This window comes from Puma concolor, chromosome C1, assembly GCF_028749965.1.
Source record: "Puma concolor isolate L17-30 chromosome C1, mPumCon1.1.hap2, whole genome shotgun sequence".
NCBI lineage: Eukaryota > Metazoa > Chordata > Mammalia > Carnivora > Felidae > Puma > Puma concolor.
Genome location: NC_141674.1, coordinates 76,277,448 through 76,300,197, shown reverse-complemented (window position 1 = coordinate 76,300,197; position 22,750 = coordinate 76,277,448). Strand labels below are relative to the sequence as shown.

Sequence of the window (22,750 nt, the reverse complement as noted above, 5' to 3'; positions counted from 1 at the left end):
AGCAAGAGAGTGATCAGTCAGTTATTGGGAGGATCTGTCTTCAGAGTTTAGTGGCCTAGCCACCAGGCTGGGGTCTAGGGTCAGGGCGCTTCTCAAGGAGAGGACTAACAGGGGCATGAGGGAATAGCAGGCCCCCAGCCTAGACCTGGTCCTGAGAATAGGCACCAGAGGAACACCAGGCAGCATGAGAGCCCTCTGGCTACCACTGGGGGCATTGGATCCTGGCTGAGTTTAGCAGCAGAAGTGGATCCATCAGTTTTCCGATGTGCTAAGGCCCTGGGGCCAGGGAGGGGACTAAACTACACAAAGTCAGTTAAGTCCTTCCTACTTCTCATTCCAGAATTGTCTATAAGGCTTAATAAAAATCAGATTCCTATGCTTCACCTTACAGTTACTGAAATGAAAATATCTGGAGGTTAGGTCTCAAGTCTGAGAATCTTGAGTGGGATAACAATGGGCTCTGATGGAGTGAACTAGAGCAGGCAGAACCAGGGGAAACAAGGCAGCGTTCACATTAGAATCAGTGGGCAAACTCTCACATCTTTGTACTAATTCTGACTGTGTTAGTTTGCTAGGGCAGCTGTAACAAAGTATCACAAAATTGGGTGACTTACACAGCAGAGTTCCAGAGTCTAGAGGTCCAAGGTCAAGATGTCAGCAGGATAGGTTCCCTCTGAAGTCTGGGAGGAAGAATTTGTTCCATGCCTCTCTCTTAGCTTCTGGGAGTTTGCTCCCAATCTTTGGTGTTCATTGGTTTGCAGATGCATCACCCCATCTCTGCTTTCATGTTCATATGGCATTATTCCCATGGGGTGTCTATTTCTGTGTCTAAATTTCTCCTCTTTATTGGAGATGAAGATATCATTATTATTGGATTATGATCTCCTTTTAACTTGATTACCTCTATAAACACCCTATTTCTGAAAAAGGTTACATCCTGAGGTACTGGGGATTAGGGCTTCAACATATCTTTTTTGGGGGACATAATTCAACGCATAACACTAAGTGGGAGAATTCATTGAGGAATAGTAGAAAGGGAGTAGATTCTCATCAGAGAGTCCAAAATTTTTGACGAAGGACCTCTTGGCTGCTTCTGATATGGTCTCAAAACTCTTAAGATACCATTCAGAAAGTTTCTGTAAAAGAAAAAGAAAAAGTCACAGGTATAATCAAAAGATCCAACAATGAGAGATAAATAATTCTCAAAAGTAAAATTCTGATGACATAAATGAAAGTGATCCTGAAGGAATTATTGTGCCTGCAAAGAGAGCTCTTTGATGAGTTTTCGTCATAAATGGTCATTGGTGGTTAAAGAAGTGTTGGTGGAAGGAGAACAGTCAACAAAGAATATAACCTGTAAAAGGAAGCTAAGAATGAAACACATCTAATAAAAATGCTAAGGGAGGGGCGCTTGCATGGCTCAGTCATTTAAGTGTCAGACTCTTGATTTTGGCTCAGGTCATGATCTCACGATTGAGACTGAGCCCCACGTCGGGTTCCACACTAAACATGAAGCCTGCTTAAGATTCTCTCTCCCTCCCCTTTCCCCCTGCCCCTCCCCTCTTCCGCCATGTTACATTGGAATGGTTGTCATGAGGGGAAGGAATTAGATTTGCTCTGTATGTCATTGAAGAACAGACTTATGGCCAGAGGGAAAAGGATACAGAGAATATTCTTTGTTGTTGTTGTTTTTAAATGTTTATTGACTTATTTTTGAGAGAGAGATAGAGCATGAGCAGGGGAGGGGCAGAGAGAGACGTACACAAAATCCCAAGCAGACTTCTGGCTGTTAGCACAGAGCCCTATGTGGTGCTCAAACTCACGAACCATGAGACCATGACCTGAGCTGAAACCAAGAATCAGATGCTCAACAGACTGAGCCACCCAGTGCCTCAATACAGAGAATATTCTGGTCACTGATATTTCCTAATGATGCAATGGGCTTCCATGTGAGGCAGTGACCATTTAGGGGAAGACGGATATAAGTTGTCTTCTAGCTCCTGCCAGAGTACTTGGCACAATCATACAAATTTGTGTGAGAATTATGTTAACAATTCCATCATGAAAACTTGTACACACCCATAGGACTTTCTCCAGAGTTACTCACCTCTAATCCACCTGCTCCACATTTCTCATTCATCAGCATCCTGGGTATCTTCTTGTTTGGTTCCATATTCTTTATTCTCCCTCTTGCACTTGAGACTGGAAAACTTATTTGGTCCTCTTTTTCCAGGTCTTAACCTTATCTTAACCTTAACTTCTCATTCAGATGTAACTTTCTCTATGTGTCCTTTGACCCTTCAGACCACAACTTTGGGCAAAAGGTACCACAGTTAATGATCTTTCCTCACCAACAAAACAACACGCAATTAAATTGCTATTCATCTGACCCCATCTGATATAGGAAGGGTATAGAACACTGGAAGACTCCTTGTCAGGTCTGCATAGAAGAATCTTACATTAGGAGAGAGGTTGGACTTCATGACCACTAATGTCCCCTTTTATTTTCAGATGTTATGATTTTCTTATTTATATTTGTCACTGCTCACAGGATGGGCAATAAATAGAAAGTTTTCAGTGGTTCTTTGTCAGTGGTAATGCTCTTTCCAAGAACACCATCATTCAATAGGTCACATACATGTAGAGATGCTTCCGCTCTTTGATATTGCCACCGAACTACCTTCAGCAGGTCATAGGCAGCTCTTAGAGCAGTGGAGATGAACTAATTCTTCCTCATTTACCTTCTTGTCTGGTGTCCTATGAGACCAAAGGGAGCCTATGAAGTACAGCCAGCTACAGAGGAAGAAGGGGTACGGTTTGTCATGGAGCAGTGCCATGCTGATGGCCGTATGGCCAAACCATGGCTTTGGCCTCCTTGGCGCTCTGAGCTAACCAAGATTCAATGCTGTTTGAAGGCTTGTGGGGAGGAAATTACAGCCACAGTTGTGTTGATCCTGAAATGATTCAATTCCGTGGAAAGTAGCAGAAGGCTAGGACCCTGGCCCATAGATATCCATGAAGGGATGGTCTTATTAAAAAGACCTCAAAATCTGATCAATCATATCGCTCCACCAATACTCTCCAGCTGCGCCTACAATAATATCCAAACTCCATATCAGTACTTAAATGGTCTGATTTCTGGCCCTCTCTCCAAACTCATCAACTTATTCTAATTGCTACCTCTTGAAAGCAGAAACTACTTCTGTGTCCTGCTCCATCTGCAGTGTTGAGAACAGTACTTGGCATATACTTTAATAACTATTTGTTTCACAAATGGATCTAGACTCTACTTCCAAAGAACTTTACTAAGTTTATATAATGGAATCTCTCATTACTAAATTCTTAAGAATAATCCCTTTTTAAAAATTCTATCCTCATATCCCCATCATGCTTTGGGGATGAAAAGCATTCTTTTGATTAATAATAGGAGAGTTGAAGAAGTGAAGAATAATGTCCTCTCTCGTTCAAACTCCTTGGGGGAATTTGGTTGGGAGAATGGAATTACCCAAGTTGGACTCTGCACAGCACACCAGGCTTAAGTTATTGGGTAAGAGTACATTAGATAAATGAATTTTGGCAGCTGACAAAATATTCTCTTTATGTGGAAGTGAGTGACCTTGGATTTAGTTTCTTTTAAAGGCTGGCTTTCTCTGGCAGGGGCAAGAGATGATACTTTGAAGGAGCCATCATTTTGCAGTAACAGCAGCAGTACCAGGAAATTTGTGGGTGATTGTAGAGCATCCATTATCTCAGCATCCATTAGGGTAGGAATGCAGTGGACAAATCTGCTTTTCGTTTGCCAGTGTTTAACCCCTTCGCTTGGAGAATCACCCATGATTATAGCTGAATGTAGTCCAAGATTCATGAGTGCTCTGAATCAGATACCTATGGGCAGAAAGGAAACCATTTATTCATTCCTTTCTTTTTTCTCTGTTTTTCTTCCCCCATTTAATTGTCCCACATTGTCAGTGAATGAGTCAAATGTTCAATATTTTTTCCCCAGAGACTGCCTTTGGCAAAGCAATGCAGTGTATCATACTGTTTCTAAACTAGTTCATCGTGACATTCTGGGATTTCGATAGGACATCTTTTCTGTGTCAAGCTGTCCTAGGATAGCTCATACCCCTTTGTTCACTTTTGACAAGATAGATGGAAGCCAGGGTTATAACATGGCAGGATGAAAGGGAGAAGGTGGGCAGATGAAGGGTGTATGCATTGGGAGGGGAGGGTGCAGACAGCTGAAGGAGTGGTAAAAGTCGTCTTTGTCTGAATAGTCCATATTCCAGCAAGCCCCCAAAGCTGGAAAAGAATTTAAACAGTGGAGGGCTTGAGGTAGTTATATTCTCTGCTAGTAAGGTCGTAAGTAATCACCTTTATTGTGAATCCAAATAGAGTATATTGTGCCAGTCACTGTGTGATTTGGAGGAAACCACCCCAAAATACCTCCTCCACCAGCTGGTTGAGTGTTTATAAGCTCTACTCACATCCTTTCTTTGTGTGAAAGTCCTATCTCTCAAAGTCCTTGAGAAAATGCTATCTCACCTGCAAGGGGCAGGTCAGTTAACAGGATCAGGGATGGTTTATTTAGTCAGAGACAAATACAATGTAGGAAGTTTGGAATGGGGTGGGAGAGGTAGGTCAGCACCAGCAACTGCTCTCACAGTGGAGAGCTCTGAGAAGGCAAGACCAGCAATAAAAGACACTGGTTTGGGGGAACAAATGAGGTGAGCCACAGAATAGTGGCAACATGTGCGAACTATGAAATATTGCTCACTGCTTCCCTTCAAATCTCACACAAGATCATCTCTTGTGGGCAGTCTAATGAGAACAATGCAGGGAAGGGAATTCTGGGAAATGTAGTTCGGCTTCTCCAAGTTGACACCTATCAAGCCACCATTCCAGGTCACCTGATTCCATATCCTGTGGCCTTTCCATAACACCATGTTGTCCCTTTCCAAATGGACTTTTAAGTTACTTGTTCAATCTTTAAACCCATGAAAGACATTTTTCCTAGTTCCACCTAGTCTGAGTATTGATACCACAGGCCTAGAGCAGGGCTGGCTAGTGGTTAGGGGGCAACATGCATGAGAAAGACTAGGAGGTTAGCATCTCCTAGAACAGATTCAACAACAGACTAAACTCCAGCTGCAAAGGAAAAGGGTCTCATCTGTGGGGGCGTACGCAGTAGGAGTCAGGCATTTTGCTCTTCTTGTACCTCTAGCCCTGCAATACCCCCTCTCACACAGCCACCCCCCCTCACACAGCCACCCCCCAGGGGCAGTTAGGCAGTTTCTGTCCTGCACAGAGAGGTCCAAACAAGGAGAGGGGAAGGAAATGGCTGAAATAAGCCCTGCTTCTCTCACCAGGCTCAGGGACGCTTCAGCCTTGAGGAATGAAAAGTTTTCCAATGCATAGGCCTGGAGGAGGCAACTTTTATGGTTTGCACAAAGGCACTGGACATATAGTTGTGCCCCTTGAATCAGTTGCCTACAGCTCACAAGACTTTTCTTTTTTTCCTTTGGGAGAGCCAAGCCAGGACAGTCTGCTGGACTTCGCAGACTTCCCACAACTAGTTCAGCTCCTGTCCTTCCTGTCTGGAGCTTGGGTGGACCTCCATGTGAGGGAAGGAGCTGAGACGAAGAAACCAAATACTTGCACACTGGTCATTTCAAGGCATCAAGACAACAGGACCTTCATCATGACTTTGAAGAATTTCTGCTTTCCCTTTTGAGGGTCAGCAGAGCATTTCAATAAGAAAACTGAGCTTGAGGGACGCCTGGGTGGCTCTGTCAGTCAGTCTGTCAGTTGGCTCAGGTCATGATCTCATGTTTCCTGAGTTCGAGCCCCGCATCAGGTTCTGTGCTGACAGCTAGGAGCCTGGAGCCTGCTTCGGATTCCGTGTCTCCCTCTCTCTCTACCCCTCGCCTGCTCACACTCTGTCTCTCTCTCTCTCAAAAAGAAATAAACATTAAAAAAGAAAAAGAAAAAAAAAACTGAGCTTGCTATAGAAGGATTTGGTGTGTGTGTGTGTGTGTGTGTGTGTGTGTGTGTGTTATAGGAACTGAGGCAATGCAAGTGCATTTTGTTTTGTTTTGTTTAATTTTTTTAATGTTTATTTATTTTTGGAAGAGAGAGAGTCAGTTGCCCCAATGTAAGTGTATTTTGAAAGAACCAACTTCCCATCAAGATGGAAGGCAGATTGTTGATTGATTTTGGCTTTACATACTCCATGAGCTTGTATAAGGGGAACATGCCTTATCAGGATGCCCTGATATCTACTTAATATCTACTTAAGATGATTCTTTCCTGCTGCCTGTTGCAGCTCAGTTCTGCCTGCTTTAGTACTTCCAAACTTTTGCTCTGATGCCCCTCTGAGCTTCTGCTTTGATCCTCATAGCCTGGTACCCTCCTGGTAATGGTGTTGTGGGGTGGCTAACTGGAGTTGGTTTTTGGACAATTCTTCATATTTTCTTTTTTAAAATGTTATTTATTTTGAGAGAGAGAGAGAGAGACAGAGACATAGAGCATGAGCAGAGGAGGGACAGAGAGGAAGACACAGAATCCGGAGCAGGCTCCAGGCTCCAAGCTGTCAGTGCAGAGCCAACAGGGAGTTAAATAAATCGAAGGGCCACTGTATAAGGATGGTTCATTGTGTCTACACCAGAGAGTCTTTAAAATAATGTACATGTGCACGTTAGCCAGCTGGTGCACCTCTTCTTGACTCCTAGAGCAGAATCTGGTGTGGGCCAACTATACTTCTATAGGCATTATGCAACTATACAGGCATTAAAAACTTCCAGTATTTCACTTGATGCTTAAAAGGAAATATGAAGGGGTGCCTGGATGGCTCAGTTGGTTAAGCGTCCTACTTCGGCTCATGTCATAAAAAGATAATGAGAAATTTAAAGGTAAAATGTATGATATGGAGAAGATGGGAAATGCTTTGTAGAAAAGCAAAATGAGGAAGGGCTTTAGGTTGTACTGGTGAGGGCCCAGGAAGGGAGGGTGTGACTCTTCTAGATGAAGATTTCCTGAAGACTGATCCATAGGACATCTCTTGGGTCACGTGATATTGTTATCTTCATTTTACAGGTGAAGAAACTGAGGCTTAGGATGTAAAAACTATCTTGCAAAAATTGATCTATTAGCTATTCACATGGTGGAGTCTGTCTCTCCCAGAAGTATTTGCTATGGCCTTCTTCCTAGCTGTAGAATGCAAAGCAGTTGTACACAGTTAAGGAATTGTAACATGAGGGATCAGCCAAAGGCATGAGATAGAGAAAAGGTTACATTTCCTATGGCTCCTCTCATCACGAAGGCTTAGCCGGCCTGCTTACCCACTCTTCCTCGTTATTTTTTTTTTTAATTTTTTTTTTTTTAAATTTACATCCCAATTAGTTAGCATTTAGTGCAACAATGATTTCAGGAGTAGAGTCCTTAATTCCCCTTACCCATTTACCCCATCCCCGCTCCCATAGTCCCTCCAGCAACCTTCTGTTTGTTCTCCATATTTAAGAGTCTCTTATGGTTTGTCCCTTCCCTGTTTTTATATTATTTTTGTTTCCCTTCCCTTATGTTCATCTGTTTTGTCTCTTAAAGTCCTCATAGGAGTGAAGTCATATGATACTTGTCTTTCTCTGCCCAGTCTTCTTCTTGAGCTAGGATCAACCTCTGCATGATGCTAGGCAGGGTTCTGTGGCCATAGAATAGGTTTTAAAAAGAAATTTCAGCCAATTAAAAAATTTGTTTTAACATTTATTCATTTTTGAGAGACAGAGAGAGACAGAATGTGAGCAAGGGAGGGGCAGAGAGAGAGGGAGACACAGAATCTGAAGCAGGCTGCAGGCTCTGAAGTGTCAGCACAGAGCCTGATGCAGGGCTTGAACCAAAAAACCGTGAGATCACGACTTGAGCCGAAGTCAGACGCTTAACTGAAGAATCCACCCAGGTGCCCTTAGCCAATTTTTAAAAGTTATTGGATTGTTTAGAGCAGTTTTAGGTTCACAGCTAAACTGAGCAGAAAGTACAGAGAGTTCCCATATACCCCCTGCCCCACACATGTACAGCCTCCCTGACTGTCCACATCCCACCAGACTTTTTATTTATAAGGTTAACTCCTTCCATGTCTTGCTTCTTTCTTGTGAATTAAATCTGGGCTGCAGATTCAAATCATATCACTCCCCAGATGCTGAGTCCCCCATGCATACCTGGACTGCCATGTCTGTTGGGGGCTTGCCGCTGTCCCTCATAGATGGACGTACCAGAGCCTGCAGAGGAGGTCAGAAGGCACACAGGGGACACAGACAGGTGGTCGGGTTCCTGTGTGCTTGCAGGCCGCTGCAGGTCTGAGGTCATCCCTGCTTAGTAGCTCAAGTCACCTTCTCCTCCTGTCCAAGGTTATGATTTCGTTTCTAGGAATTTCTCAGCCCTGGATTTCCCCTTTTGCTTTTTAGTTTCTCATCCTAAGTTGGCTCAGCTTGTCCTCCAGACTTGCCTGAAAACTCCTTATTTAATGTTGAGCCTTGAATAAATTCTCATCTGCCACAGAGTGCTGAGTCACAGTGATGTCACAGACTGCAAGCTGCCTTCCAGCCTGGTGGGCTTGCCCCGCGGCTGGCAGGAAGCAGCGGCCAGCCAGACACCCACACCTTCGGGCAGAGCCACTTCTGAGAAGCAGTCGGGGTGGAAATGTGTCATCCGCCGGGCGGGTGGGAGAGAGGCATGAGGGTGGGAGTGACATCATGCCTGCTCCTGCTGGATTTGAGGGGAGGTCATGCTTGAGCTTGACTTTTGAGGGAAAAGGAGTTGAAGTCATTGACCAGTTTTCTTTACTTGAGAGTCAGGGGAGGAAGTCACACTGGGGTTTACCTTACTTGAGAGAAGAAACAATGGGATCGTGCTGCGTGTCCCTTACTTGGGGTCCAGGAGTGAGGGGAGAGGGTACAGCTAATTAGAGGCTGGGGAAGTTACAGAGCGTCCTAGCCTCCATGTGGCGGTTTGCCTTCCTCCATGAAGAGCTTGCTTATCTCTGGGAAAGAGTCTGAGGGGAGGACACCCTCCTGGGCAGCACAAAGCTTGGCTAATTCTGCTGCTCTGCTCAGGACACCCAGGGCCACGCTAGGACTTTCGTGGGCCCTGCTCCCTTTTTCCACCATGGGCACTTTCCTTCATTAAAGAAAGAATTAAAAATTATATATATTATATTATATTATATTATATTATATTATATTATATATTTTTAAAATATTTATATTTGAGAGAGAGAGAGAGAGAGAGTGAGCAGGGGAGGGCACAGAGAGAGGGAGACACAGAATCTGAAGCAGGCTCCAGGCTCTGAGCTGTCAGCACAGAGCCCCATGTGGGTCTTGAACCCACAAACTGTAAGATCATGACCTGAGCCAAAGTTGGATGCTTAACCGACTGAACCACCCAGGTGCCCCTAAAAATTATAATTTATAACTGTGTCAGTATAAAGATGAATATAATCCAGGCTAGAACCATTATTCTATAAGCATTATGATATTCGTTTTCCTTAGAATTTTAAAAGAAATTAAGATTAAAATATTTTTGTGGGTCTCTATTTAAGTAGATAAATTGGCCCTAGGGTCAGGGCTCTCCTCACCTTCAGAAAGGAATCTGCCCCTCTCCCCCAGCAAATCCCTTGCCCTCATTTTGCCGATAGGAGATGCCCCAGAGGGGAGTGGACTCACAGAAGCCCACAGAACCGCACCAGCCTCCACGTACAGACAGAAGGCGCAGTGAAGAAGCTGGGTGGTCCATCAGGATGCAGGCTTGCTTAAAAGGACTACTTTCAGGGGCGCCTGGGTGGCTCAGTCGGTTGAGCGTCCAACTTCAGCTCAGGTCATGATCTCACAGCTTGTGAGTTCAAGCTCCGTGTCGGGCTTGGTGCTGACAGCTTGAAGCCTGGAGCCTGCTTTGGATTCTGTGTCTTCCTCTCTCTCTGCCCCTAACCCACTTGGATTCTGTCTCCGTCTCTCTCAAAAATAAACATTAAAAAAAAAAAAAATTTCAGGTAGTTGTAAGAGCTGAGTTATTCATCCAAGAGGAGATACTAGTCATTTCCTCAGGCAAAGGCAGAGATCAGAGGCATGATTTGGAAACAATGTCACAGGTGATCAACTAGTGCAGAGGAAACAATTTAAGGTAGGAGTGATCACATAAATTATCCACATTCATTTGCTCATCTCATTCAACAAATATTTATTGAACATCATCTATGTGCTAAGCTCTAGGCCTTGGGGATACCGACAAGTTCTGGCTTCCGTGGAGTTTAAATTAATACTATACACCGTACATTTGAATTCTCCAATGTATCTATTTATAACCACAGGAAAACCGGCAGGGGGTACTTATGAGTCCTGCTGCCCCCTGAGGCAGGATTAGATTTACTAAATTGAGTTCTCAAAAATGTGAAATTGCTCATTCATTTTGCACTGCCTGTGTCCTAGCATCTATTAAATGTAGATGTTTAAAATACACTTAAAAATAATGTAAGTAGATCTGTCCTTGTTTTTCCTTTCATACTGAGACCCAAAAAATCCCCGGTCCCACCCCACGCAGGCTGGGTCACATAATAGTAACTCTGTGAGAATAATCTGCCGAGACCCATAGTTGCCATTTCTGTCATTGACTAACCTCTACCTCCACTTCTAGGCCCAAACCCCAATATCCACCCAAGTCACTTTGAAAATAGAAGATGGCTTTTTCTTCTTTTCCCTCTAAGTATCTGCCAGAACCAGAGGAGATGAAGAAGTCATTGCTAATTAATGAAGTTTCCAAATGTCAAAACAGAAATCATTCCTGTCACGAAACACAACAAGAAGTGAAATGTGTGAGCAGAATTGCCTAGACAGTTCATCAGCTAATCCCAGAAGAGCTGGGAGATTCAGGAGCAGAGGAAGGTTCCTGCTGTGACACTAAGGTATGAGAAGTGACTGGCAGCGGGGGAGGAATCGCACAGCCAGGAAATGGCTTTTTTTTGGAAGAAAAATTACCTGAATCATTTCAACATTGAAAAAAAATGTAAACAAACCTTGGCATGGGGGAAATATCCTAAACAAAAAAAGTTAATACATACACAGACAATAAGGAAAAGTGTGGTACCTATGATACGGCTTAAATACACAAACAGCAAACCCCAATCCCCTTCCCAAGGATGGAACCACCAGGTCACCCTGCCATTTCTGGACCTTCCACCTGGCCTGAGTGATGAAGTTCACCCCTGACCCTTACTGACAGAGGCTGTGCTCTCCATGGGAGAAATCTATGAGCCTCCAAGACCAGCGAGAGGAGAAGGGAGGATGTAAGGGGGCAGGACTCTCACCCCTCCAGGGAATTATCAGGCAGAGTAGGATACTAGACATTTGTCCAGGCTACACAGAGATGTACCAAGCCCTTGGAAGCCACATCGCTGATGCCGACATGTGAGGCTTGGATGGAGTCCACTCTTCCTAGTCTGTATATGTAGTCACCCTCTCTCTCTCCCTCTCTCCCTCTCTCCTTCTCTCCTTCCCTCCCTCCCTCACTTCCTTCCCTCCCTCCCTTCTTTCTCCCTTCCTTCCTCCTTTCCTTCCTTCTGTGTAGGAAGTCGTATATACAGAGTATACAGAACATCATTTAATCTGTTTTAGTTGATAATAAAAATCTTTCTGGAATTTCAGATTCACCACTAGGAATTATTTTCATCGGATATGACAAATACTGACGTAGAAAGTCTGGAGACTAGTCTGAATTGGCAAAGCCTTAAGAAATATCCTGAAAGTTGGTTATGAGAAATTCTCAATTTACAGTCACTTTCTTGAGAGTTTGCATTCTCTCTTAAAAGTCAAAGGCAGAAGAATTTCTGATTAGCTAAAGTTTCTGGTTGTTTAGTCTCTGGTGGAAGCTTTCCTTGCTCTTGTCCTCTCTTCTTTTCTAGATACATCAGGGTTAAAATACTAGGAAGAATTAACGAGGGGAAAAATCCCCCTCCTATTTATATAAACCATCCACATATCTGGCTGCAAAATCATCTTCATATACATAATTATCTCTGGTTGAAACATTTTATCTTGATTAAGGCACTTCAGCTGCTCCCAGCAGCAGGAAAGAGTTTCTGGAAAGGACTCCAAAGTCACTTGGCCTTCTTTAACAGCTCTGCTGTCCACAAGTCTAGACTGGCAAATGCTTACCACCGCTTTATAATTTTTTTATCTCATAGAACAGAAGTGTGGCAGTTACATACTTCAAATTACTTCTGTTATAACTGAACACTATCTACATAATTAAGAACCTCAACCTGAAAAAAAATCCTTTTCTTTTTTAAATGTCACAGATTTTCACTGTAGAAAATTATAAAATACAGAGAAACAAAGAAGAGAATAAAGATCACCTATAATCACACTACTAAGTGATCAATTTCATAATATTTTGGTGAACATCCTTCAAGTATTTTTTTAATCCATATGATTTTTTTAATATTCAACTGAAAGCTTACATTCTAATAGGGATGCTTTTTTTTTTTTTTTTTTTTTTTTGGCCACTAAAAAATATATCACACACATTTTGCCCATGCAGTTAAGTATTCATATGGAATAGGACATTTAATGTCTATGTGGTTCTCAGTTGTATAGATGTGTTATAATTTATTTAATAAATCTATTGGGAATTCCAGTTAGGTTGTTGTCATTTTTTTTCACTGTTGTATATAACACAGACATGGACAGCCTTGTGCATAAATCTTTTCAAGAATCCCTAATTACTTCTTTATGGCAAATTCCCAGATATGGAATATCTCACTGACAGGGCTTAAACATTTTCACGTCTTTTACTAAAAGACTGAAAAATGGATGCATACATTTATTCTCTTAAAGGCTTTTAAGACTTTTATCTACATCTTCAACAACATACCATCTTCAAAATAAAGCTTTACTAATTTGGTTGTTGAAAATGGGAATCTCATTTTCATTGAAATGTCTTTGAATACCAGTGAGGTTGAGCACTGTTTTATGCATTTAATTGGCCATTTGTTTGTGGGCTCTGGGGAATGGTCCATCATACCATGTATTCAATTTCCTACTGTGATGGCTATCATCTACTGATTGGTCTGTGGGTAGCTAACTGTTCTTTTCCACTGTCAGGCCATTTCTAAAGTTGAATTTTATGGCAATGTTTGTTTTACATGCTTCCTTTCTGTCACCTTTTCTACGACAGTCATGGAAAATGAACACATACTAAAAACTGGCCAAATTACTTTGCTTCCAAATTTGCAAGAAATCTTTCTTCTTCTAAGTCTCCTCATGTCATTACTCTGTTTTGAAGTTTTGCAGTGGCTCCTTTTCACCTTTAGAATGAAAATGAAACTTACCAGAAAAAAATGACGTAAAAGATCTAGCAGCAGATCTCACCGCTGTTGTGCTGTTCAATACTGTAGCCAGAGTAGATCTTCCGTGAAGTGTTCTTATCACACACATAGAATAATAATAAATAAGACGGCAGGAGCAAACCCTTGGAGGTGATGGAGTTGTTTAGGGCATAGATGGTGGTGATGATTTCACAGGTATATACTTACCTCCAAACTTATCAAGTTGTATTGATTCTGTACAATTTTTTGGTATGTTAATCATGATGTGGAGAACAAAGGCAAAAGGAAACGTAGTAAAATTAAATTTCCTTAAAACTTGCAGCCCATCGACAAATACTTGGGACAGGCAGAGTAGGACATTCCTCCAGGAACTCCCAACTGTCTTAATGCTTTTCTAAAGGCAAAAAGCAATCTTAGCTTGATGATAGCCAGGTCTCCAGCATCCTGTAAGGCCTCTCTAACCCATGAAAATCTTTTGGGAACTTATTTGTCTCTACCCCAACAGAAAACTAGAAGCTATTTCTGCCCTTGGTTCCTATCCCTGTGCCTTAAAAAAACCACCTTTTTTGTACCGAAAATATCTCAAGAGTTCTTTCTTGACCATTTGCTCCAGGACCCCACATTAAATCACATCAAAGCATGCCTCAATAAAGTGATGTAAAAAATACAGTAGCCACATGCGGCTATTTAAATTTAAATTAAAAAAAAAGAAAATTAAAATTCAGTTCTCTTGTTCAATAGCCACATGTTATCTTGTGGCTCCTGTTTTGGACAGCAGGGGTATGGAACTTTTCCATCTAGATAGCACTGATCAACAGATTTCGCTTTTTCCAGTCCCTGGGTGTGCTCCCTTCTACTTCTCTGAGCTGATGCTTAGAAGGCCCTTCTCCTTTTCTTTGGCTAATTTCCACACATCCTTCAACATACAGCTCAGATGTCACCTGCTCTGGGGAAGTGTCTCCTGACCACTCATATCTCGAGTCTGGATGGCATGCCCTTCTGTGGCTCACAGAACTCCGGCCACAGCATGCCCACTATTATCAGCCACAGACATCAGTTCACTGGTCCACGTCCCCTACCAACACATCGAGAGAAGAATACACGTCTTCAGTTCCATATTCCCCAGGACCCAGCATAGTGTCTGGGAAACAGACAAAGCTTAGTGGACCATATGGACTGCCCACCATTTGCCCCAACCTGTGCAAATGCAATGGGTTATTCTTTAAAATTCTCAAGAATTAAAACACACACAAAAAAAGTATTCAAGGAGCAGCCCATGTTTTAAAGAATAGTACAATGATTAACTATAATAATGAAATACATGGGTGTTCTTTATGAGCTTCCTCACAAAAGATAGTTACAATGGCAATATGGATCCTTTCTCTTGTTAGAGCTATAGACATAGGACCTTTATACTTGAACACATGTGTATCATTGGAACAATTTCAAGTCATATCCTCTTGAGAATTTTCACCCCAAAATAAAATACTATAAAAACTTAACTGTTATTATTAGCCTTCCAGAGTCTCTCTGGAGTCTTCATCTCATTTTCCTTCTAAAGTTACAGCATGTTGCTGGCAGAGTGTGCATTTTTGAGCAGCAGGCCCAGGATACATTTTTCCTTTTAACTAAAAAAAAAAAAACCAAAAACCAAAAAACACAATTAATATGTATTTCTTAGAGGAAAAAAAATAAAAATACTGATACATATAAGGACTTAAGGAAAACTCATTCATAATCCTACTACCAAATGACATATTCTGTTTGTATTTGGCATGTAACTTCCCCCAATTTTTAAAATCACAGATATATGTATTTTTATTTCTTGCAAAAGTGAGATCATACTGTACTTTGATTTTTTTCGATTAACACATCATGAATGTTAATGTGGCAATAAACATGCCGGTAACATAACTTTTAATGTCTATCTAGTGTTTTATTCTATAAAGGTACCATTTCAAAAAAATCACTGCTTTTTGGAAGCTTGGATTATTTCTGTCTCCCCCCAACCCCCCTCATTAATAGTGCTGTGATGGATGGTTCTCCTTCTGACTAAGTGTTTTCTAGAGATCTGTAGATCTGAATTTCTCCAGTGCAGAAATAAAGAATGCCCTTCCTTTGGGGTTTTAGAATATGATGGGCAGAGGTGAATATAAACCTGCCCAGGATGACCTAGGAGCAAAGCAACCAAATTAATGGGTCCAGAGTGTTATTTTGAGGTCAGTGAGCCACTGGTAGTGGGTTCCCTAGAAAACAGACTGAGGCAAAACTTACCTGCTCATGCTTCTTTGGGAGGTGCAATGGCAGGGTTACAAAAATGAGAGAAAAGGACAATCAAGGCCGGGAAAGAAGAAAGTGAATACTGGTTAATGGGTTGGTCACAGCTTCATGATACAACACAGCCAGTCCCTTGCTAGCATGGGATGCTCTAGCAGGGCATACCAAACAGCTGAGCATAGGGATGATCCATAGGAGGAACAAAGGGAGCAGAATATATTGCTAGCACCCTGGGGTCTCCTTTCTGTCTTTGGTTCAAGTAAACCCCACGGGGCATGAACTCCCCCCACTTCCAGGTTGAATCACCTGGTCCCTCTGGACAGACGCTGCCAGCACGATGTGATGCTCAGAGGTGCCATGCTTCCTCTGTGTCTGAAAGCGACTGGAGGAGGGAGGGGCTCCCAGGCTCTGGTCGGGGAGAAGGCAGGTGACCAGAGATGCTCCCACTGTGGCAGGCTCACTGGGGTCCAGCCAGATTCTGAGCCTCACCCTGGGGGGAGGCAAGGGAGTGAGAAATACACTAAGAAATGGTACCAGCAGAGGAGGGGGACGACCTCTAGCTTTTCAACCTGTAGTTTTCCCTGGAGGCCCATCAAAGGCCTCGGTTTTGAGAAAAAAAGGATTCTATTGAGTGCTGTCCGCAGGATACACCAAGTCCCATTCTCCCCAGGAGGTAGGACAGGAATGCAGTGTTGCAAAGAACGGGAAAAGGAAATTAAGTTCTGTGGGCAGGAAAGCTCCACCTTTCCTCTGGGGACAGAAAAAGAGCAAGAGGTCAGACGGGGACACTTGGTTGAGCCGAGCCACGTCCTCTTCCACTTCTCCTGGTCTGGACCATCCAGCCCACATGACTCAAACAGGCAGCCTGGGCTCGCCCAGGAGTGGGCTTCAGAGAGGGTGGCAGATACAAAGTGTGTACATCCTCGTGTGCCCTGAGATCAACCAATGGCACCTCCAAATGACCAAAACCTAAGGGGCAGGGGCAGAGGAAGGAGGCGAGTTATGTCGTGAGAATTACACGCAGAGTTCAATTTAATTGAGTGGTTTCCTTTATGACTTTCCAAACTCTCAACAGGGCAAATTTCCTGCAATTAGCTGGGCTGTTAAAAAAAAATGGCAGCAAAGCAAAGGAAGAAACTAGGGTGTGAAAGAAGAGGAAGAGGCAGGGACAGAGAATGAGTCCTCTGGGTGGTTTCCCTGAGGTGTCCTAATGCCAAGGACAAGTTCAAGCAACACATTGTTCGTGAGTCTCGTTATGCACAGCCAAGTTTGCTCTGGGCATTGTCAGTCTGCCGATGCTTGGCTTCTCCTTGCAGCTTTTGGTTTTCTGCAAGACCCGATGGTAGTGTTTTCTTTTTACAAGGATTTGAAAACAGGGAGGAAATTCTCAGATAGATGTGGTAGGATTATCCGGGCTTTGAACGTAAAGGAGGTTGGGTTGAAATTCTTTGCCCTTTCCCATTGCCTGAAGGATAAGCCCAAGAGCTCCCGGGCTTGGGTGACACGGGCAGGGCGCGTGCCAGTGGCTCCACCATGTCTCTTCATCTTCACCTTTCATCAGTGCCTTGGTTCATGATTCTTCCCTGGCCCTAAGCCCTCCAATGACACTGGGTGGTCTTGCAGGTTTCTGTGCCCACGCAAAAAGCTCTTTCCCCACAGTCTTCTCATTTTTGCTTGGGGGGTCACATGCGTCAAGACTCAGCTCAGGTTCACTCCCAGAAAGCTTTCCAGTCACCAGGTGAATGTGACCGCACCCTTGCCCTCACGTGTAGCATGGGCTCTTGTGACACATTATTGCTATTGAATACTTGGTTGTCTTTTCCTATTGGATTAGAAAGTGCTTCAAAGCAGGGATCATCTTCATTTTTGATCCCTCAGCACCTAGAAGAGTGTCTGCTACCTGCAGTGTGCTCGGTAAATGTGGTTAGTGGAAAAAGAGCGTGTGTTTCCAGAGTACTGCACTTTCACACTTGCTACAACACTCGTCACGTGGCCCCCTGGCACTGCTCACCTGTGACTCTCCTGGGATGCACCGGCTCCTTGAGGCCAAAGCTACAAGCTTACTGCCTCAAAGACAACGCCTAGCACGTCCAAATATGAGTTGGCTTTTGGAAAATGTACAATACTGTATGGTATTTCTTACATTCCCCAGAGCTCAGTCCACAGTCATCATGATACTGGCAAAACTCCTGAGTGCAAGCGCTGAGCTGGGCACATTGTATGCATCACACCCTAAGCATCACCACAGCGCTTAAGGGGGGTACCCCCTACCTGCTGCCCATTTTACAGAGGAGGAGACTGTGACTCAAGGAGCTAAGTGATTTGCTCCAATACACACATCCGGACAGTGACACAGGTGAGAGGTCAATTCTGGCTTGAATTCGGATGCTACGAGGCAGCAAGACTTTTGGCTCCAGCCCTTACCCCCTGTATTTCCAACTACCTGTCAGCATTTGAACTCCTGGAGAAAAGGGAATAAGTCATTGCTCCCTAACTCCATCCATGTCTCCTCACAGTCCAGTAACTGCTGCAGGATATAGCTAACCATCCACTTGGCTGACTATACATATGATTACATAGTCACCTCATTGTATTCTCTTGCTATTAAACCTTAGGTCATATCATAGAGGCCCTGCAAATAGCTATGACTTATGGCTGAGGATACTGGTAGAATTTCAAGAGCACAGATTGTCTTTTATTTATTTTTTTATGTTTATTTACTTATGAGAGAGAGAGAGAGAGAGAGAGCACGAGTGGGAGAGGGGCAGAGAGAGAGGGACACAGTATCTGAAGCAGACTCCAGGCTCCAAGCTGTCAGCACAGAGCCCGACGCGGGGCTCAAACCCACAAGCAGTGAGATCATGACATGAGCCGAAGTCAGTCGCTTAACCAACCGAGCCACCCAGGTGCCCCATCTTTTCTTTTCTTTTTTTTTTAAGATTGTTTTTATTTTTTTTTTAATTTTTTTTTTCAAAGTTTATTTATTTTTGGGACAGAGAGAGACAGAGCATGAACGGGGGAGGGGCAGAGAGAGAGGGAGACACAGAATCAGAAACAGGCTCCAGGCTCCGAGCCATCAGCCCAGAGCCCAACGCGGGGCTCGAACTCACGGACCGTGAGATCGTGACCTGAAGTCGGACGCTTAACCGACTGCGCCACCCAGGCGCCCCAAGATTGTTTTTATTTTTAAGTAATCTCTACACCCCATGTGGGGCTGGAACTCACCACCCTGAGATCAAAAGTCTCATGCTCTACCTACTGAACCAGCCAGGCGCTCCAAGCACAGATTGTCTTTACCTTGATTGAGACTAGGACGGTGATAAACTGTGAAAATAGATTTACAGTTTAGCAAGGACATAATTTGAGGTATTATCAGCATTGGGATACATAACATTTTAGTATTTCCTGAGAGGGGCCAAATATGCATGTTTTTAACATACACAAAGACCAAAGAGTTTATATTCACTGTCCCAAGGTTATGCATCAGGTAAATGGACAGAGAGGATTTGAATTCACGCTGGATTCCGGGGCTTGTGTTGGAAACGTAGGTCAGACCTAGATTATGGTAAACCTTGAAACACAGGCTAAGGTCTACAGACTGTATTCAGAAGACAGCAGAAGGTTTTGAGCAGAGGAAGCAATAAGATCAGAATTACATTCTGGAAAACCAGTCCAGCAATGGAGAAGAGGAGAAAGCAAGGATGGAGGGACAGCACCCTGTGGAGGCTGTTGCCAATAGTTGTGCTTAGATAAGGTTGCTGTTCTCATATACATGCAACCTGAGATGACAGGACAGGAGGAAATGCCCAGAAGGCTGCTGAAGTGGGATGCAGAGAGCAGGGGTAACCAAGGGCACAGATCTGGGAGCTGCTATAGGAAGGCAGCCGACGTCGCCCTGAAAGTCATGAGGTCACTAAGGGTTCCTGGGAGGACCAAAGGGGGACAAAGGGCTGAGGATGAAACTTGGAGATTTGGCACATTCAGAGGGTTGGAGAAAGGCCAGGTAATGTTGAAGAAGACAGGAGGCATAGTCAGGTGCAGCCCAGAGCAAGGGTTTGTAGCAAACTGGCTGATGAAACAATTTAACAGCAGACACCAGCATTCCTTTTAACGGAATTGTGCTGAGAAAATCTTGGACAAGCTGCCAGGGTGGAAGAGATGAGCGAGGAGGTGGATAGAGGAAGGTGGCGGAAGAATAGAGAAAGTTAAACTGCCCAGCTCTGGACCGAGGACTTTGAGCTTGGGGGTGGGGCAGAGAAGAGGGGGGGAGGGGGGGTGGTCGAAGAATTCCGTGGACAGGCTGAGGGCTTTTACAACTATGAGGCTGGAAAGTGGCTTGCATGGCTCTCCTGAATGCTCTGCTCTCTCCCCAAACCTCCACTAGAGTCTCCAAAACGCACCCACGCCTGGTGTGTGTGTTGGGGGAAGTCAAGGACCAGGGCCGACTCCTCTTTCAGGTCTGGAAGGGGGATCCAACACTTGGAACGGTGAGGTGATGCGCACAAGACATTCCACAGAAACAGAGGCTCAGAGCCGGTGGCCTGAAACTATAAACATACCGGAAATTTGTCAAGGTTGTGGGGGAGGGCAAGGGGCTGCAAAGGGCGTGGAGCGGAGAGTATGACCAATTTCACCCAAGTCTTAAGACCCATTCCGACTGCAGCTGACCTCCGCGGTACAAGCTTATGACGGAAGGAAGGCATGCCATTGAAGAGTTATTCTTTCCGGAAGAACTGAGCACGCTGGTGGATTTTACGAGAGCGAACACGAGCGAGGGGAGCCCGCGGTGCGTGGTTTGACGATGAGTAGGCTGGAGGGAGGGCACCGATCCCGAGGCAGCCTTACACACCCTCGGTTCACATCGGCCCGACGGGGCAGGCTGCCCAGCTGCGAGTCATTAGTTTACCCTGTCTGCTGGAGCACATCTCTGGGACATTTCTGGTCCCTTTGCTCGTGAGTAATTGTTTCCTAGAAAACGTTCCCCAACCCTAAACGTTCCTCCTGAGCTGAAAGGATGCCAGGTAACAAGACAAGGCTGTTGCGAAGCAAGGGGTGGGCGGCTCCCTGGGCGGGTGCGTCGGAGGGGAGGGCAGGGAGCTGGGCTGGGGCGGCAGAGAGGGACGTGGCTAGCGGGTCGCCCCAGGTCTCTCCACTTTTCCACACAGACTCTGATGAGACTTTTCCTCCGATTGCTTTAAGTCACAGAGCAGGGGTGTGTGCGTGTACATGTGCATCTCCCAGCACCATACGAAGTTTTGGCTGACATTGGGAGAGACATAGGATAGTCAGGAAAGTTTTGTGAAAGCACCTTGCTTTAATCGTCAAAAAGTCGATGATTAAAAAGAATATTTTTAAGAGCTGTGCAATTTATTTTTGTGAACTCTACTCACAACGTGGGGCTCAAACCCAGGACCCCAAGATCAAGAGTCGCGTACTCTACCGACAGAGGCAGCCAGGTGCCCCAAAAGTTGATGATTTCTTAAGATGCAATTCCATAAAATGAAATGATGACTTCCTTGCAGTAAATTCATAACAAACTCTGCCAGGCTCTCCCAGCTTGTCCAAAAAAAGAAGAAACAGAGGAAAGGGGTGAAGGAAATATTAGCTGGCTCAGTTTTCGGGTTTTCTTTAATAATCATTGGATCTGCTAAAGGATTGTATAAAATTTATCAGTGTTATTTGGCTTCTGTGGATCCTGTATTTATTATATACAGTTGCTAGTGAATGTTAGAGTGTCAGCGAGAGGTGGTGCTTAATGGTTGAAGAGACTGGTGTGGATAGTGTCACAGATTGTAATCTTCACAGATGCCGCAACAATATTTTTTGTTCCACGTATTCTTACAATCCTGACACACCTCTTATTGAAAGGTGGGGTGTGTAGTCCCTCTCCCCTACTCCTAAACTGGGCAAGATTTACAACTGTCTCAACCAATAGAATATGGCAGTAGTGATGTCACAAGAGTAAAGTGATACAGCATCCTTTCTGCCTACTAGAATAGTCTCTTCGGAGCCCTAGGGTATCACATAATGCCTCTGATTCCCCTGAAGCTGACAAGCTGTGTGAAGGCTCAGGCTATGTGGAGAGGACCAGCTGAGGTTATAGCCAACAGCCAGAAGCAAATGCCAGAGGTAGGAGTGAAGATGACTCCAGATGATTCTAGCTCCCAGCCATTGAGTCTTCCCAAATGAGATTCCAGACACTCTGGAGCAGAGATATGCTCTGCTATGTTTGATATGTTTTTGCTATGCCCTCCAAATTCCATACCCATGGAATCTGGGAGTATCATGAAAGAGTTGTTTTAACCTACCAAGTTTTGGGATGGCTTGTTACAGGGCAATCGTAATTGGAACAGGTATGAAACCAGGAGCTCTAACTAGTCTCCGAATCCTCCTGAGATACTTTGTTGGAGCATTAGAGTTTCTTGGAACACTATTTGAAAACCTCCTAACTAACCAATCTTTAAGGGCTCCAAATTCTCTGTTTCTAATAAACCTGGAATATAATAGCTTTATCAAGAAAGTGAAGTATCTTGTCTAGAGTAATGGATTGAATGGTGTCCCCTGCAGTGGCCAAGGACAGGCTGTCCCAAGATGGGCCACTTTGGCATGAAGATTATTTTCAGTTGAAGGGAGTTGAGACCCTGCAGGCTCAAGAGAAAATTTTTGCCCCTCCTTTAACTAAATAGAAGAATATAAATTGCGGTCTTTCCCAGAGTAAGGGTTATTAACAGATAAATTTTATCTGAGTGACCTATCTATATGGCAGAGCAAACATCTAATTACTAAACATCTGCTTGTCTTATTGCCCTGTGAATGGCATTCCTTCCCTTCAAAGTCCCAGACCTCTATCCTCTTCTCCTTAGTTCATGATGACATACATATCTCATTTTTCCTGACTGTCTTTGGAGTTTCCAGTCTGTGTATTCCCCATACATATGCTATCAACATTTTTTTTCTCCTAAATTTTTTTTTCTCGTATCAATTTGATTCTTAGGCCAGGGACCTGGAAGAGAACAGGAATTCTTGCTCTTCAACATCCTCAGAATGATAAAGTCCTAAGCATTTGGAAATAGGGTCTTTGCAGATTATCAAGACGAAATTATTAGGATG

The 22,750-nt window shown here is 44.0% G+C and overlaps 1 long non-coding RNA gene across 1 annotated transcript; it reads right to left on the bottom strand.

Annotated features, from left to right (window-relative positions):
• Window positions 1-540: 540 nt before the first annotated feature.
• Window positions 541-14,978, bottom strand: LOC147578161 (uncharacterized). Its single transcript, XR_015254865.1, has 3 exons — window positions 13,367-14,978; window positions 2,108-3,885; window positions 541-1,136 (listed from the first exon to the last, which is right to left on the bottom strand). It is a non-coding gene; the product is annotated as an uncharacterized LOC147578161 (long non-coding RNA).
• Between the last annotated feature and the right edge of the window lie 7,772 nt (window positions 14,979-22,750).